The sequence below is a fragment of the Chaetura pelagica genome, unplaced genomic scaffold (assembly GCF_000747805.2).
Source record: "Chaetura pelagica isolate M959 unplaced genomic scaffold, ChaPel_1.0 scaffold204, whole genome shotgun sequence".
Classification (NCBI taxonomy): Eukaryota; Metazoa; Chordata; class Aves; order Apodiformes; family Apodidae; genus Chaetura; species Chaetura pelagica.
In genome coordinates, this window is record NW_009952876.1 from 276,206 (window position 1) to 293,355 (window position 17,150).

The window sequence follows — 17,150 nt, forward strand, 5'->3', positions numbered from 1 at the left end:
CTAGCAGGTGCCCCCGTCACTCACTACCCAGGACATGAGGGATGACTGTGGCAGAGAAGCTGCCTTTTGGTGCAGGGTGAGATGTGGGGAACAGTCCATCTTCTCTCCCCCCACATAAGACTAAACAAAATGCCTTTCAAGCCATAAGACCATAGTACCTTTGAATCCCTTTTCCGATATACACCTAGACAACCTCTCCTGAAACTTTATCCCTTAGTTTGTGTTGCCCCTTAATAAACCTATTAATTCATAAACTAAACATTGGTCTCAGCAACAATTTGTAAGCGTGGTGAGAGGGTACTCTAATCTACCCTCTAAGATACAGTCCCGCAGTGGCCGTTCCTCTGTGAGAGGTGAACACCACGTGTGACCCTCGGGCTCATTCACAAACCTCTCCACATTTTGGGGGGGGGGGTGTCACGGAAACATCCTGACAGCCGGTAGCCCCCCGGTACCGGCCCATGACATCCCCCATGAGTACCATGGCTTGCAAACATGTACCTGCTCCTATCTGTCTGTAGAGCAACTAGTCCTCCTGGTCAGGTGGCTTGTAGCCTACTCCCAGCGTAGTATCACCTGTTCCTGCCTTTCCTTTAATCTTAAACTATAAGCTCTCAGTTGGCTCCTCTTCCATTCCCAGGGAGAGCTCCATGCACTCCAGCTAGTCTTTGACATAGAGGGAAACACCCCCCCACCACCACCCCTGCGGCCCTTTCTCCACAGCCTTCCAAAAAAAGGTCAATGTCCAGAGGCTACTTAATCATCCTAATTCACATGGTAATTAAACAGAAACTGTCCTTCACACTTCACCCCCCAAAATGGAACCAAAATACTAAGTATCATCTTTATGGTTTTTTTACTCCATAATATGCAGGTTAGCAATTTTATTGATAAGAGAATTTTTTTGGTGAGTATTGTTTCACTTGAGAAAACCTAACTTCCTTAGCAGGATCTTTGAAAATATACACTACTCAGGAAAAGAATTCCAAGCAATTCCAAAGAAAACAATTAACAAGTAAGTTTGAACAAATATTTATTCTAAATCTTGCAGTGGAATCAAAACCTGTGTTCTGGTCAGACATTCAGCCTAGCGATATCCAAAACAGATATACAATAAGTGTTCAAAGATAAATGGCAACACTACAAGAACTGGCAGTCTGTAGAAAAAACAGATGTGCAACTTGTGGAAATACATATAGAAGGTTGATGAAAAATCCATTAACTAAAGAACTACAGTGTGCACCAAATGAAACAATCTTCAGTTCTGGTTCAAGCACAGCACCTAGCAGTAGTTTGCTCTCCAGATAATAAAGGCCTGAAATACATCCTCATCCATGCAAAGGTGAAAGGACATTATGGAAACAACTTTGTGATTATTCAGTATACAGTATACTATGTCATAAAATATGCCTGTGCTTGTTGCAAAACCTTTTCTGCATCATATGGAAGGCAAACACTATGAACTTGCTGTACAAATGAATCATCTGGAAAAGATCTAGTATATCATACTGCAGACAAATCTGGATTAAAAAAGGCTGCAAAGGCTTCACTGCTGGTCCTGCAGAGGTAGCTTCACTGCTTCCTTTTGAAATCCTTGTTCCATGTTTTGACAATGTTCTTAGGAAAACCTCAAAGATCTCATATGTGGCTCATTACCTGTGCCCCACATTTCTGCCTTCTCTAGGTCAATATGTATCTTAACAGAATAAGTGAAAATCCACTTTGCAATTTTGGCAGTTACCTACACTTCAGGTATCTTCCTTTCTTCCTCTAAAGGACAGCGGGAAAGGAAAAGAGCAATTCAAGAAATAGCATACTGAGCCATCAAAGCACTATCTGAAAAGACAAAAGAAAGTCAGTGTCCACAGAGCAACCCTTAGTATGATCAAATTTATTTTGGCAATCTTTACTGCTCCCCTTCCTTTTCTGAACAGGAGGAATGACAGATCAATTACCCTTGCTATAAAGACTTGGATAGTATAGGAAGGGAAGTTGCATTTCTCCTATGATTTGGATTTACCTTTGTGTTTACAGGAAGTCTGCCATGAAAACCTAGATGCAATGTAAAGGTAAGCAGAACAAGAGGCTCATCTCCACTTGAAAATTCTGGCAACAGCTTTCTTTGACCAAGGCTGGTGTGACTGACTAGAGGAGTCTTACACTGAGCACTGGAGTAAAAAAAGGTTGAGGTATATCTGTAATTTCTGTATCTAATACACAAGAGAAGGTAAATCAGGCAGATAAGAGTATAGCAGTAAAGTAAAAATCAGTAAGCATAGGATGGAAATCAAGGGGCAAGTCCTAATATGAATGAGAAAAGCAATCATATATGGAAAAAAAGTAATTGATAAGACTGTGCTTTTTAGAGTCTAAACAATCAGAAGTAACCAAAATGGGATCCAGACATTTCCAGGCCAAGGCCCATTTCACTATGGGCAAGGCTTCAAAACCTATTTGTAAATGAAAGAATAATTTATATGCAGATAAATTGCAAACAAAAATGATAATATGGAATCTATAATAATTATATCCGTTTTACCCAATGTCCTCCTCTAATAACAGCACTTTTATAGACTTTTATAGACTATAGATTTTATAGACAATGTCTTCTATCTTAAGTAAAGCATCTGACATATGGAAATTTACACACAGCATCAGATGAATGATGATGTACAAGAAGGTCAAGCAGAAAAAGATACTGTTGGAAGTACTGAAAATAGGTACTGACTACCCGTTTAGGACTGGTAAGAAATCATTATGGAGGTCCCACACAGACTGGTGCTTAGATCAGTCTTGCTTAGTGTTTTTACTGATAATGCTGGAATAAATATCAGCAGTTTGGCGGCGAAATAATTTAGCAACAATGCACATGGATGGCACAGTAAAATGCCTAAGAAGAATGACCTTGAGGACAGGATCAGAAAAATCAAATGAACGAATATCAAAATCACAGACTAACATAAAATTCCACTATAGGCTGGGAGCTCATCATTTAAGTTAGGTGAAGGACGGTCTGAATTCACTATTAAATCACGGATGTGACACAGGAAAATAAAATCCCTAAACATACCAGGTGAGACACTGCAACACTGCATAATAACTAGCACTCTAGCACTGTGGTATATCATTTATAGGACCTTGAATTAATATCACATACATTAAAGAATTAAATAGAATAGATGCAGAAAAAGGGATTGAGAGACAGCACTTACAGAATACATGGAAACAAGATTTGCTTGTTTTCTGAAGCAAAATTAAATAAAAGAAAATTCATGTTTGCTCTCCATGGAAAATTCAAGAAAAGGAAGCCTAGGATGAAAAGTAACTGCTTGCACAAAAATAAATAGATATAAATGAAAAGTGGATAAACTTATGCTCAAAATTGAAGATTCCTACCTGTTAGAGCAATCAAGTCCTGGGCCTTTCCACTGGGAGTAGCAGAGGCAAGAAAACATGAGCTGTTTTTCATACAGACTTAGATAAGTTTAAAAAAGGGGCTATATGGCACTGCGCCTTCAACAGCAGTAAACTGCTCCATGATGCAGGAGGTTCCTTGTATTCCTAGGAAGCCTGCTTTTTTCCCCCTTGAGTTCAACAGCTCATAAAGAATGTGGACTTCCAGCTGATCCCTGTTACAACTGACTGGCTCTGAAAAAGGAGTCCCTGAGACAGTACAGAATACGACCACCAAAAGCCACAGTGATTAACACCAGAATGAGGATGAAATATGAAGCCAGCGATGTGCTTAGCTCTTCAGCCTGCTGATGTGGACTGACTCCAGCTGGATATACCCCAGATGGGTCTTGCCTGACCAAGAAGGTGACAGGTATGTCACCCCACCCACAGAGTTCTGGTTTGACTAAGTTTCACATGAGACTCTGGAAAAAATGCTGGACCAAAAACAGTACCAGAGGAAAACATCTGGGAACAGAGGAATGTCATTGCCTCTTTTAGCAGCAATATTACAGCAGCTTAACTACAACATCGAAACTAAACATGTGCTGAATGTGGTCTAGTTCAATGGAAGACCAACTTGGATCGCTCCTGCCTATAGTACTGGAGCTCTGGGGAGTGTTATCTGGAGACATCCAAACACTGTGCTGAAAAGTCACAGCTCAGTTCAGCTGAGTTCATTAGCTGATCCTAGAACTCCTGGTGCAGCTCTATCTGCGGTGAAGATGCACCTGAAGATAAAAATCCTTGGCTGGGTGTGATGACTTTTGGGTTTGGGGCTTAAAAAGCCAAAAATGAAGAGCTTCACTCTGGATCTTAACCACCACTAGATAGGCCACAGCAACATAAAACGACAGCTCTAGAGTAGATAGATCATAGCTTTTAGTGTTTTAATAAAAGCTGTATACAGACCCCCTTCTTTCTAAAAGCATACAGCTTGCCTTTCAGACACATGCATCACATAGTTCTTAAGCCCATCTACTAAAGCAGCAGTGGTCTTCTAAAATGGAATGAGTCGTCTTTTTTTTTTTTTTTTAAATAAAACATTTCTCCCCAGTCCCATACTTCATAAATGCATAAGCCTTTAGATGCAGCACTAGGGTTTACCTAAAATTTCCATTTCTTTTTACTACCACAAGACCCAAGATAAACAGTACCCTAATAAAAGTTGATAGCATGGGCTCTGTTCAAGTGAAACTACTTTATAACTTGAGTCGAGCCACTGAGGAACATCGACACAACCACGACATAACTTGACCAAGCGTGTTCTCTGCCAGGAAATGATTGCTTTTCCAGTTCAACCCAAGAATGTTGTTCTGCCTTATGTCTGCTGGCAGCAACTTCTCTGTTTATGGTTGGGCTAAAAAAGGAGGATTCAAACGCTAAGTTTAGGCCTCAGATAACTGTGCTAGGATTAAGACCTGGCCCTTGATTTTACCCTACCTATCATACTAGTTTGTGAGGATGAGCAAACAATGAAAGCACTGTAAAATGTTAGTTGACCAAGTTTTTGCTTTTCTTTCCCATACACTTACTCACTATGTATCCAGTCAAATCAAGATCAGGTCTATAATAATGAAACCACAAGCATGTATGATTTATTTAACTTCATATAGCACATTAACATTATCACCACTATCACATACTTTCCTGTCAAAGTCACTGTATCCCTCAGTGATTTCTTTTAAGAAAAATCCTTGGACTTTATTGAAGATCTTTCCTGATTAATGCAAAGCCAGCAGTGCAACTGATAAATATCTTGCACAGCAAGTATCACGACACTATGTGTATACATACATATACACACACACACACATATATATACACACACACACGTATATATACACATATATATCCTTTTCCTTGCCCAGTCTCAGCTTCTTAATTTTCACCACAGATTTAGCTCAATGCATTCACGTGGCTCTGGCAAAGCAATAGGCAATATAGGAGGTTGAAAGTATGCATGTAATGGATATAGTCTGCTACTCTGTGCTTAGAATTTCTGCTGTCATACACTTCATAGTCTGTTGCAGCTTCATATGATGGTTTCTACCCTTCTATTCCTTGCCATTCCTGCCCCAGCATGGGCTACTTGTAGGCTGCATTCCCTTAGGTATGTTCCTGGCCTGGTCTGGGTAGCCTGTGGGCTGGAGTCTTTTGGGGAAGTCCTACTCTGGTGTGGTTGACCCATGGGCTCCTCAGGAGTGTTTCTACATCCCTGTTGCCCCTTCTTACCTACAGCCTATAACATAGGCTTAATCTCTGCCTCTGCAAAGCATGTGTTTTATACTAGGTTAGATGAGTTAACATTGTAACAGTATTGACATATTTGCATTAGAGACCATTCAGAACAGAATAATTTCAGGAGAACAATTGCAAGAACAGTGATGGATGAAAGAAATATTCATCAGCAATGAAACTATGGAAAATTTAGATGAATATATCTGACACGCAGAAGAGGCAGAAAACAGCTTAACTTCTAAAAAGAAAAGCAAGATGTGAACACGTAAATTGAGATGTCTCTGTTACCAGGCTACAAGAAAAAGAAGATTATCACTGAGGCTCAGCTGTTAAAATAGTTCCATGGTAGGAAGGCTTACCTTCTGAGGAAAAAAAGCCAAGCATAATTACTAACGTTTCAATATTGTCTAATAGATTCATCCAAGAATGCAGAATAGAGTGAGCTTTCCATCCCGAAAGCTTTTCAGGTCACATTTTTGACTACTTATTGTTGAAGTAGATTTGCAAGTCTATCCATGGAAAGAAACACTTCCTACAGTTTCATACAGCTCAAGAAAACATGTGAAACCTTGTCTTACCAGCAGTTTATCCAGTCTGTTTTATAACAACTCTGTTTACATTGACATAGCACCAGAAAAAAACAATCAAAAAACATAACCAAAAGCAACAACCAAAAAAACAACCAAACAAAACCCAAACAAACAAACAGGAAAAAAACCCAAACAAAAACAACAACAACAAAACCAAAACACCCAACCTTAAACAACCCAGCACATGGGATTCTTGAAGTATTAACATTAAGAACATAACAGACAATTGGGATACTAATGTCTAAAAATTCCAATGATACTTAGAGGCCTTCATTTAGCTTAGACTGTATACTTTCAAGTCCTTCTGCATTACTCAACTTAGTAATGAAGACTAGCCCTGGGAAGTCACTCTCCTATAGGCTTAGGAGAAGGATTTTTTTTTTTAAATCAAGCGATCCTTGGACACACATCTGCCTGTATCTTGTCTCAGCTGTCACTAGAATTTCTTAATTGTTTCAAGATAAAGATTTTTATTGTAAGTGAAGAACAGGAAAACATTAACTTTGGGTAAAAAGACTATTTGTAGCATGAAGAAATTTCACAGTCTTCTCCTAGGGAGCTCAGGATTTAATACCAAACAATTGACAGAATACACAAATATATACATGGAAATTAAGATGCAGAGATCTAAAGGAACCACATCCATCGAGGAATTAATATATCAACCTTTTTCTAGAGGTCATTATATACAGAAGAACTGGGCAAAATAAAATGAGACTGTCTTGAGCACAGGGACAAAAATACAGAAAAAAAAAGCATACTTGGTGAAAGAAAAACAGCAGAGTAGCGATATAACACTGACATTTTACAAACTTGAAGATCAAGGCAGAAGAAGTAATTTCATTTTTTATAAGCCACTCAATGGACTGAAAATGGAAACTACTGAAAGTCAGTTATTATTTCTCTGATTAACAGGCACAGAAATATTCCCAAGGCAACAATTTGTGCTCGTTGTGAGCAATGTGCTGATAATGCTCAGGTCTGTATTTCAGCCACCAAAACAGTACCTGCTATAAACAAGCAGTCTGAGTCGCAGAGGCCATAAACATTAGCCTACGAGCAGCCACTCAAAGCCCAGGAAGGAAAGCTGAAAAAAACTACTTGGCAGAAGAAAACATCCAATAAATTTGCCAAAGTATTGCTTGTGCATACGAGAGATGATGGAATGTGTTTAAAGAACAGTAATTAAGGTGATGAAGGGTCTAGAGGACAAAACCTGTGAGAAGCAGCTGAGAAAACCAGCGTTGCTTAACCTAGAGAAAAGGAGGCTGCAGGGAGACTATCGCTCTCTACAACTACTTGAAAGGAGGTTGTGGCAAGGTGGGGGTTGAGGTGGGGGTCAGTCTCTTCTCCCCAGTAGTAAGTGATAGGAAGAGAGAAAATGGCCTCAAGACATGCCAGGGGAGGTTCAGATTGGCTATTTGGATAAATTTCTTCACTGAAAGGGTTGTCAATCATTGGAACAGGCTGCCCAGGGAAGTGGCTGAGTCACCACCCTGGATATATTTAAAAGTCACCATAAAGCATTTAGGGACATGGCTTAGTATTGGTCTTAATAAGTGTTTGGTTTATGGTGGGACTCAATGATCTTAAAGTTTTTCTCCAACCTAATTTCTATTCTATGATTCTATCACCAAGTTTTTGTTAAATCTTGCTATACAACACACACAGATTTCACAAAGGACAAAGGTACATTTTCTATTCCTTTTCTACTAGAAAACAAAAAGTACCCTTTGTTCTGCAATTAAGAAATTGCCTCTGAAATCAATGTATTTTTCATTTTAAGAAAGAATTAATTAATTCTCCTAACCAGAAGATAAACTCCAGTTCCACCTGGGATCTGAAACTCATGAGCCACATTTACAAACCAACAATGACGTTTATTGACATGTAAGACCAATGTTACTTGAGCTTCAGATCCTGCTTCATTTCGAGATGAATTTAAAGTTCTGACTTACACTGTTCTCAATAGTTGAATGGAGTTTAATGCAACAAAAATCAGAAGCCCATTTATCAAACATTAAATACTACTTCTAAAGCTCTGTCACAGGAGGGCATGCAGTTATAGCATATACAGATCTAAATACAAGCAGCATCCCTTTGATATCTTCCTTTATAGTGGCATCTTACTGTAAGCTAGAAAAGTCAAATGAAAACAGTAAGGATGAAGAAGACAATAAAAATATGAAGGAAGGACCATACACACCACTTGACATGATTCATAGTAACTTCATCTGTGGAACTACAGTCAAGTTACAAAGATGCCGAGCACCTTTTGTGAATATAATACATTGACAAAACCAGCTGGCGCTTTTGTAGGGTGAAGTGCATTTGTATCAGTGAACATACATGGGCAACATAAGGTACAGAAATGCATTCCATGTTTCCCAGTTAGCATATATTGCTGCATGCCTATTGACTTCAGAAAGGCTTATGCCATCCATAGTCACACAACTTGAGGATCTGTTCAGGATACAGTGTTACAGCTTAACACAGGATCAGCATTTAAACGAATTACAATAATGTTCTCTATTTTCTCCCCCTCCCACTCAGACAGGAAAAGGAGAGAGAAAGGAATGAGGCTTCCAGATTTAAAACTAAACTAGACAGCTTAATAAAATACTAACAATAAAAGAAAATATGTACAAATATATACAAACACGTTCAGGAATGTGCAAAATCCCTATCACCTCCTTCCACCCCCCGCAACTCCCACAGCACTCTCCTGAGCTGTGAGCAGTTTTGAAAAGCCCCGGATCACTTCCAGAGATAGCAGCAGAGCAGACACCAGCTGAGGGCAGAGATATGAGGGTCAGGAATGCATGGGCCTAGTGATCAAAGGAGATGGATAGATGGAGTCCTCCCTGAACGCTGGCCATGGACAGAAAAGGGAGGAAGGGATTTGACTTTCATGATCCCTAAGCTTATACCGAGTGGGACACATACATGGGATGGAAATATCTGTTTGGCCAATTTTGCTATCTGTGTAGTCCACTCCTCCATATGGGAGGGCTGTAGATACGACTCTTTTGCTCTGAAGCAGCAGATCTAACAAGCAGAGTAAAGTGTCCTTGGTCTCTCAACAGTAGTTATAAACATTCAATCATTATCAGTCCACCATCTGGAAAACTTGTTAATTTCAGCAAGTGTGCTGCTTAAAAGAGAGTTCACTGAAGAAAAAAAAATAATTAAAAATCAGTACAAATAAAATTGGCCTCATCCTGGCTGAAAGCAGGACACAGAGCCTCCCCAATAATCGCTCCAGTCATAGATTATCAATGTCAAATTGTGACACCAGAAGATGTCTAAGACAAGTTAATAGCAGACAGAATCACAGTTTAAGTCTCTGAAAGTAAGTCATAAAGCACCATTAAAAGAAAAAAATAGTTTGTTGGTTTTTTTCCCTTACAGAATCAGATATCTTAAAGCCTGGGTAACATAACAGATGAGAAACTTCACGTGATATAATACATTGACAAAACCAGCTGGCGCTTTTGTAGGGTGAAGTGCATTTGTATCAGTGAACATACATGGGCAACATAAGGTACAGAAATGCATTCCATGTTTCCCAGTTAGCATATATTGCTGCATGCCTATTGACTTCAGAAAGGCTTATGCCATCCATAGTCACACAACTTGAGGATCTGTTCAGGATACAGTGTTACAGCTTAACACAGGATCAGCATTTAAACGAATTACAATAATGTTCTCTATTTTCTCCCCCTCCCACTCAGACAGGAAAAGGAGAGAGAAAGGAATGAGGCTTCCAGATTTAAAACTAAACTAGACAGCTTAATAAAATACTAACAATAAAAGAAAATATGTACAAATATATACAAACACGTTCAGGAATGTGCAAAATCCCTATCACCTCCTTCCACCCCCCGCAACTCCCACAGCACTCTCCTGAGCTGTGAGCAGTTTTGAAAAGCCCCGGATCACTTCCAGAGATAGCAGCAGAGCAGACACCAGCTGAGGGCAGAGATATGAGGGTCAGGAATGCATGGGCCTAGTGATCAAAGGAGATGGATAGATGGAGTCCTCCCTGAACGCTGGCCATGGACAGAAAAGGGAGGAAGGGATTTGACTTTCATGATCCCTAAGCTTATACCGAGTGGGACACATACATGGGATGGAAATATCTGTTTGGCCAATTTTGCTATCTGTGTAGTCCACTCCTCCATATGGGAGGGCTGTAGATACGACTCTTTTGCTCTGAAGCAGCAGATCTAACAAGCAGAGTAAAGTGTCCTTGGTCTCTCAACAGTAGTTATAAACATTCAATCATTATCAGTCCACCATCTGGAAAACTTGTTAATTTCAGCAAGTGTGCTGCTTAAAAGAGAGTTCACTGAAGAAAAAAAAATAATTAAAAATCAGTACAAATAAAATTGGCCTCATCCTGGCTGAAAGCAGGACACAGAGCCTCCCCAATAATCGCTCCAGTCATAGATTATCAATGTCAAATTGTGACACCAGAAGATGTCTAAGACAAGTTAATAGCAGACAGAATCACAGTTTAAGTCTCTGAAAGTAAGTCATAAAGCACCATTAAAAGAAAAAAATAGTTTGTTGGTTTTTTTCCCTTACAGAATCAGATATCTTAAAGCCTGGGTAACATAACAGATGAGAAACTTCACGTGAAAGACCCCAAGACCAAAACAGACAGGATTCCCAGCCCATCAAGACCTTGAAGTTTATCTTCTTGCGGAGTATTGTCTGTGCTACAGTAGCTGAATTAATTCTGCAGAGTTTTGCAGTAATATCAATTCTTTGTATGCTGGTGCCTAGAAAAGTAAATGTAAAACTTTCCATGGAGCTGTTGTTTGCATGGGATACAACTTCAAAAAAATAAAAATGAGAAACAGTGCAAGACAAATTCATAACAATATTAAATAATTTAAAAAACCATAAATTTATACATCTTTAAACAGGATTTTAATGATTTCATGACATATTCCTCACAGGAAGAATTTCTTTAATTTGAATTATTTAGCTCTCCCTGATGTCTGTTATCCTGTATTTTCTGGTCCCCAAGACAGGTATTTCATGCATATAGTCAGGTCTCAAAGAAAACCAAACCTAAAAATTTAGCACGATGTTCCTGTAAATCTATATTCTTAGCTTCAAACAAACTAGATTGGAAAAGACTAAAACTACTCTTTCCTAATCTCACTCCTTTTTTTTTTTTTTTTCTTTCCAAAAACTTCATAATCTGAGACAAAGAAAAAACTTTTTTAAATAAAAGAATGAAATTCAGATAAAAATTTCATCACTCTATAGTTTCAGAAAAAAACCCTCAAAATCATAAGACTTTATTGTGGTGATACGACAGGAACTGAAGGTGAGAATAAATTCTTAAGATTTTACTTACTATAAACAGCTTTTTATAACTTGTAGTGCATCCTCCATAATGAGGCCTGTCTCCTGCAATGTCTGTTCACAATGCAAAGCTAAAAAAAGCAAATTTTTGCAGGACTTGGACCTAAATTCTTCCAATAAAATTTGTACTGTTAGTTACACTCATTTTTACATCTTTAGATCATGCAGGTGTTCCGAGCCTAGTAGTAAGAAAAAAAAGAACAGCAAAAGAGAAAGAACACACACAAAGAAATCTTTTATACATATCGTAACAATAGCTGCTAAATTTAACTGTATATTGATAATTTCCATCTGTACCTGTGAAAATTAAAAACACATGCAGTGCAGAACAAACAAATTGTGTATGTGGTAAAAATGTTCAAACCATCCATAACAGAGCAGAAAGTATTCAAGAACAGTTGCCTTTTTAATTCAATCTATTTTTTACAAAACAGCTTTTTTACTTTTTTTTCTGGAAGAAAAAGAGAAGAATAGAAAATAAAAGAATAGAGAATTAATTAATAGAAAATCCTCTTCATCCTCTCATGGATACTCATTATGTGAAGATACTTTTTAAGTGCTTCTTCATTCTGCCTCTTCTCACTTACTAAAATAGGAAACCACAATGCCTAAAACTAAATGGAAGCTGCTACCTAATCTCTGTCACCTTCTTGTCATTAGTTTGTGACTCCCAAGTTTTTGCACAGGTTCAGCAATGGTACAAAAGTGTACAGGATGAACAGGAGACTTGGCAGGTATTGTATTCCTCCCACAGTAATAGACCAGTTTGATGCACAGCCTGCAGGGAACTACAGGTTTCTCTCCTTTGAGAAGCAGTTATGATCTGTAAATCACAAGAATCAATAAAACATTCCAATTCTTAATTCTCACCTAAAATAGATTTCTGCACTACTCAGAACTTGGCGATCAAAGACAGGCACATGAAAGCACAGTGAACAGTATAAGAAAAACACATGCCAGCATGGCAGTGCTCACGCTGGTGTTGGGGAAAAGCAGTTGGAAGACTTCCACTGTCCATAGTCATCAGGGCTGCCTGAGGAGTTTCTGTATGGCATCCTGTGAGGCTGTGTTTTGCAAGTGTGTAATCATGGCTTTGCCCCCTCACACTGGTGAAGAGCATAAAAAATCTTGTTCTGAACTCAAGCTATCCCCAAAAGGCAAATCAGTGGGGATTTTGTTCTTTAATGCCCATCAAACATTAATTGATTACCTGGTAACAAGTAAAAGCTGGATGACACATTAAAGGCAATGGTTTTATAGAAATGAACAAACTAGTCCCAGTAGCATGTGAAAAGTAATGCATATGCTTCAATATAAACCCAGGCCTAACTGACAGAGTTGGTGGATGTTTGTGTATACCAAATGCTGCTGGTTGTCTGTTGTCACAGTTCGACCTAGGTTCGACAGCAATGCTCTCGATCCCCTCCCCCACTGTGGAATACCTGGAGAATTAACTGGAGTGAGTTTCTTGTCCCAGACTCTCATGTCCTCTTTAAGATAATTTCTCAAGAGAGACCACAGGTGGTGTCACAGTGAGTCTTGTCTCTCTCACTGCTGTCTTGTAGCAGGACATCTCTTCTTAATGGTTGCAACACATGACCAGTTGTCTCTAGGGAGATTCTGGGATTTACCTCCCCATCTGTTTGGCATCCTATTCTTTCTGTCAGTCATTTGTTCAATGGCTGAGGTGTGGAACTGATGGGAATCAGAGATTATGTCTCCATACTGTCATGCTTTGAAAGCCACCTCATGCACAGTTGGTCTTCCATCATCCTCAAAGCATCCCATGAGGGAGAATATATGGGCATGTGATGCTGGTACAGCCTGTGCAAACCTCCAGAACATTTGTGTGTCACACAGAACGTCATCAGGATTTCTAAGTCCATCTTTATCATAGATCACCTCTCGCACAGCGATCTCTCTCAAGTAGGTGATGGCTTTCTCAAGAGTGGGTGTTCTGCTTCGGTGCCATTCGATGTCACCCTTGTGGGGGTATCTCTCTCTCACAGTTGAAAGAAGTTTGTCCCACAGGGTGGTAGTTCCCATCTTACTACTAAGTGCTCTGTCAATACCAGCATCTCTGGCCAGGGATCCAAACTGCTTGGCTTCTCTCTCATTCACACTATAGGTTTCAGCACCACTATCAAAGCATCAGAGCAACCAAGGAAGAATTCTCTCACCATCTGTGTGGAAAAAGTCCTTTCTCATGAGGCGCAGCTCTTCATTGAGAAAGGCTGGACAAGGTCATTGTTGTCATCTGATTGAGGAGGGCCTGCTTTTCTTTTATCTGCTTGAGAATGGTCTGATTTTTTATCTGTTTGGGAGGCACTTGCTCCATCAACTGATTTAGAATCCTCTGCTTCCTCAATTTCAGTTTCTATCATTGCTTGAAGAAACTCTGGATATCTCAGATGGGAGCGGGTAAAAATGGGGGAGTGTTTCGCCTTTGCTTTGCTCTTGGTCACAAGATGAACTAGCTTGATTCAAATGGGAATGGACTTCATCTTTGTAGAAGCAGCTGGTTTTGTAGCAGTACAAGTGGTGGTATCAGCAGCAGTGGTGGTGGCAGCATCATGGTTGGCAACAGCAGTGGCAGCAGCATTGTCTGTAGGGGATTGGCAGTGAGTGGAGCAACACCTCACCCTATGCATCCACAATACATTATAAACATTGAGCAGAAGCATCGCTACTGCAACAATGCTATTCAGATCAAGACCTGGGAGATTCAGCTTGAAAGAAAATGGAGAGGTAAAATTGAACCTGCTACTGGCATTACCAACATGGAGTGTTTCGTTCACGTTAGGAGTTGTACCACTAGGACTTGTACTCTAACTGTACACATACAGTGCCCTCATAAAGATCAGTACCATAATCCGTAGGATCACTAGGGTGGTAATTATACAGTTAATTATGGCTACAGTTCTGTCAGTAAACCATAAAACAATCACAAGAGCAGCTACAAAGAGCAGAATGCCCTTGGCTGTATACCACATGTACAATTGCATGTTGGGCAAAAGGTCCAGTAGATTCATTGCAGCAAGTGTCTGTTCAGTTTTGAATCCATCAGGAAATTCAGCAGAACTGCTTCCCATTGCTATCTGAGGGATTTCTCCCATCAGAGATGAAATTTCAAACACTCCCAATTAGTGAAAATTTATAATCTGGGCTTAAAATTGAGCCCCACGTTTGGCGCCAATAAATTGTTGTCACCATAGACAACAATGCTCTCGATCCCCTCCTCCTCCCATCCAGGTAGGGAAGGAGAGAAAAATAGAGAGACTTGGCTGGATTGAAAACTAAACTACACAGCTTAAATTAAACACTAATGATAAAAGAAAATATACACAGTTATGTACAAATATGTGCAAAAGCGTCTTGCTTCCCTCCACCCCCAGCAACTCCCACAGCATCTCCTGAGCTGTGAACAGCCCAAAAGAATTCCAGAGCTGCTGCTGGAGAAAGCAGAGAGTGATGAGGGTCAGGAGAGCTTGAGCCTGGGGGTCAATGGTGATGGATGGACAGAGTCCTCCCTGGATGCTGGCCATGGATGAAAGGGAAGGGAAGAAGAAGCAGGAAGGAAGCTGTCTTCTGTGATCTCTCACCTTCCTCTGAGCTTACACAGGTATATGGAATGGAATATCTCTGGCCAGTTTTGCTGTCTGTCTAACTCAGTCTCTTACTGGGGGGAGAGGTCATAGATCTCCCTGTAGTGTCTGAGCCAGCAGAGTGAAGGTGCGACCCTGATGGCCCCGCAGTTACAAAAAACATTCCTCTCTTATCAGCCTTACTTAGAACAGACTGGTGCTAGTTGAAAGAAAGCTTGCTGAAGGAAAAAAAAAAAATCAGTAAAAGGAAAATTGGCTTCATCCTGGCTCAAACCAGGACATCTGTGAATACCACTAGATACGCACATGGGTGTAGGTGTTTTTTTTTTGAGGAACATGTGTTTCTGAATGGGAGAAGATGTGCATGTAGGGTGGGTTTGTGTGTTGGAGGGTGCACTTCATATATATTTTTTTGTGCATTATATGTACTATATATATATTGCGTATATATATATATACACTGGTATAGATGAGCAGATATTTACAGATGTGTGTGTGCATGTAGGTGTGGGTACAGGGACACATGTGTGTACGTCTGTACATGTCTGTAACTCTGTGTGCAGGTGCACGCATGTGGAAGGATGTATTGGAGTGTGCATGTAGGTGCATACGTATGAAAGTATATGTGGGTTTGCACTGGCGTGTGACAGGGTTTGTGTACAGCTGTACATTTGTGCATAGGAGTATGTATAGGTGCGTGTGTGTGGAGTGTGCAGGGTGTGTGTGTGTAGAGCTCTGTGTTTCTATGAACAACTGTACATAGAATAGGGTATCACAGGGAGATGCAAAGATGTTCATGCAGGTGGGGAAGTATTGGAGGTGTTTGTACAGGGGTTTGTGCTGACAGGTGTCAGTAGGTAAGAGTGCAGGAGTGTGTACGTGCATGCACACGTACACAACATAATCCAATGATATGTAACAGTATTTAATAGAATACAGATTTTCAGTACAGAAATCCAGTCTCAAATAAGCACTGTTGACAGAACTTGGTACCGACTTACACTTACAGCTAATTCAGAGTTGCTGTGATTTCTGTGATGTTTATTTTACCAAAATATCAAGAACCAAATATGCATTTGGAGAACTAATGAGTATACAGACTGAGCATTCACAGATTATCTGTTGACATTGATTGATTTATTTTCACAAGGAAATTGTGAGCAGCCAATTTCTTTGAGACACTTCATAACCCCTATGTGTCTAGCCTTGGATTTATCCAGAAAAGAGATCCAGCACTGATATAATTTTATACTGTAACATTTTACAATATATTACCATGTTCAAGACAGAACCGTCTTCTGAGAAGCTATTCTGTTGTGTCTTCCAGTTTGATTTATCAGACTTCCATTTATAACGTAATCGAGACTTTACTATAAAACATATTAAACTAAGTTAAAGTTTTCATAAATATTCTGTTTAATATACAGTTAAATAAATATATGAATTTTAATTCACTTGAGGTTACAACTACACCTCAGTTCTAGGCTTTAAACACATCATTATAGAAACTATCAACCATCAAAAGCCTTTTCTGTTCAGGAAGAAGCTGCAATAATTCATCACAGAAGGGAAACATGAGTATGGAAGCAGGACTTGTATCAAGAGAGGTTTTCTGTGTGCTTAAAAAAAGAGACATAAAAAGACAACATTGAAGGCAGCACTGCTTCTGAAGCCAATATTTTTCAAGGAAGAAAACCATAGCATTTGAAACTGCTTCTCAAAATATGGCTGAAAGACCCTCAGCATGGTCCAAGAAGTGAGCATAGGATGCTGTTGTAATTCTCTAGTTCTGCTTGCATCGCTTTGGGACCTATCAAAACACACATACATCCATAGGAAGTCGTGCAAGGAATTACTGACCTGAGTGACAAGGCAGAAA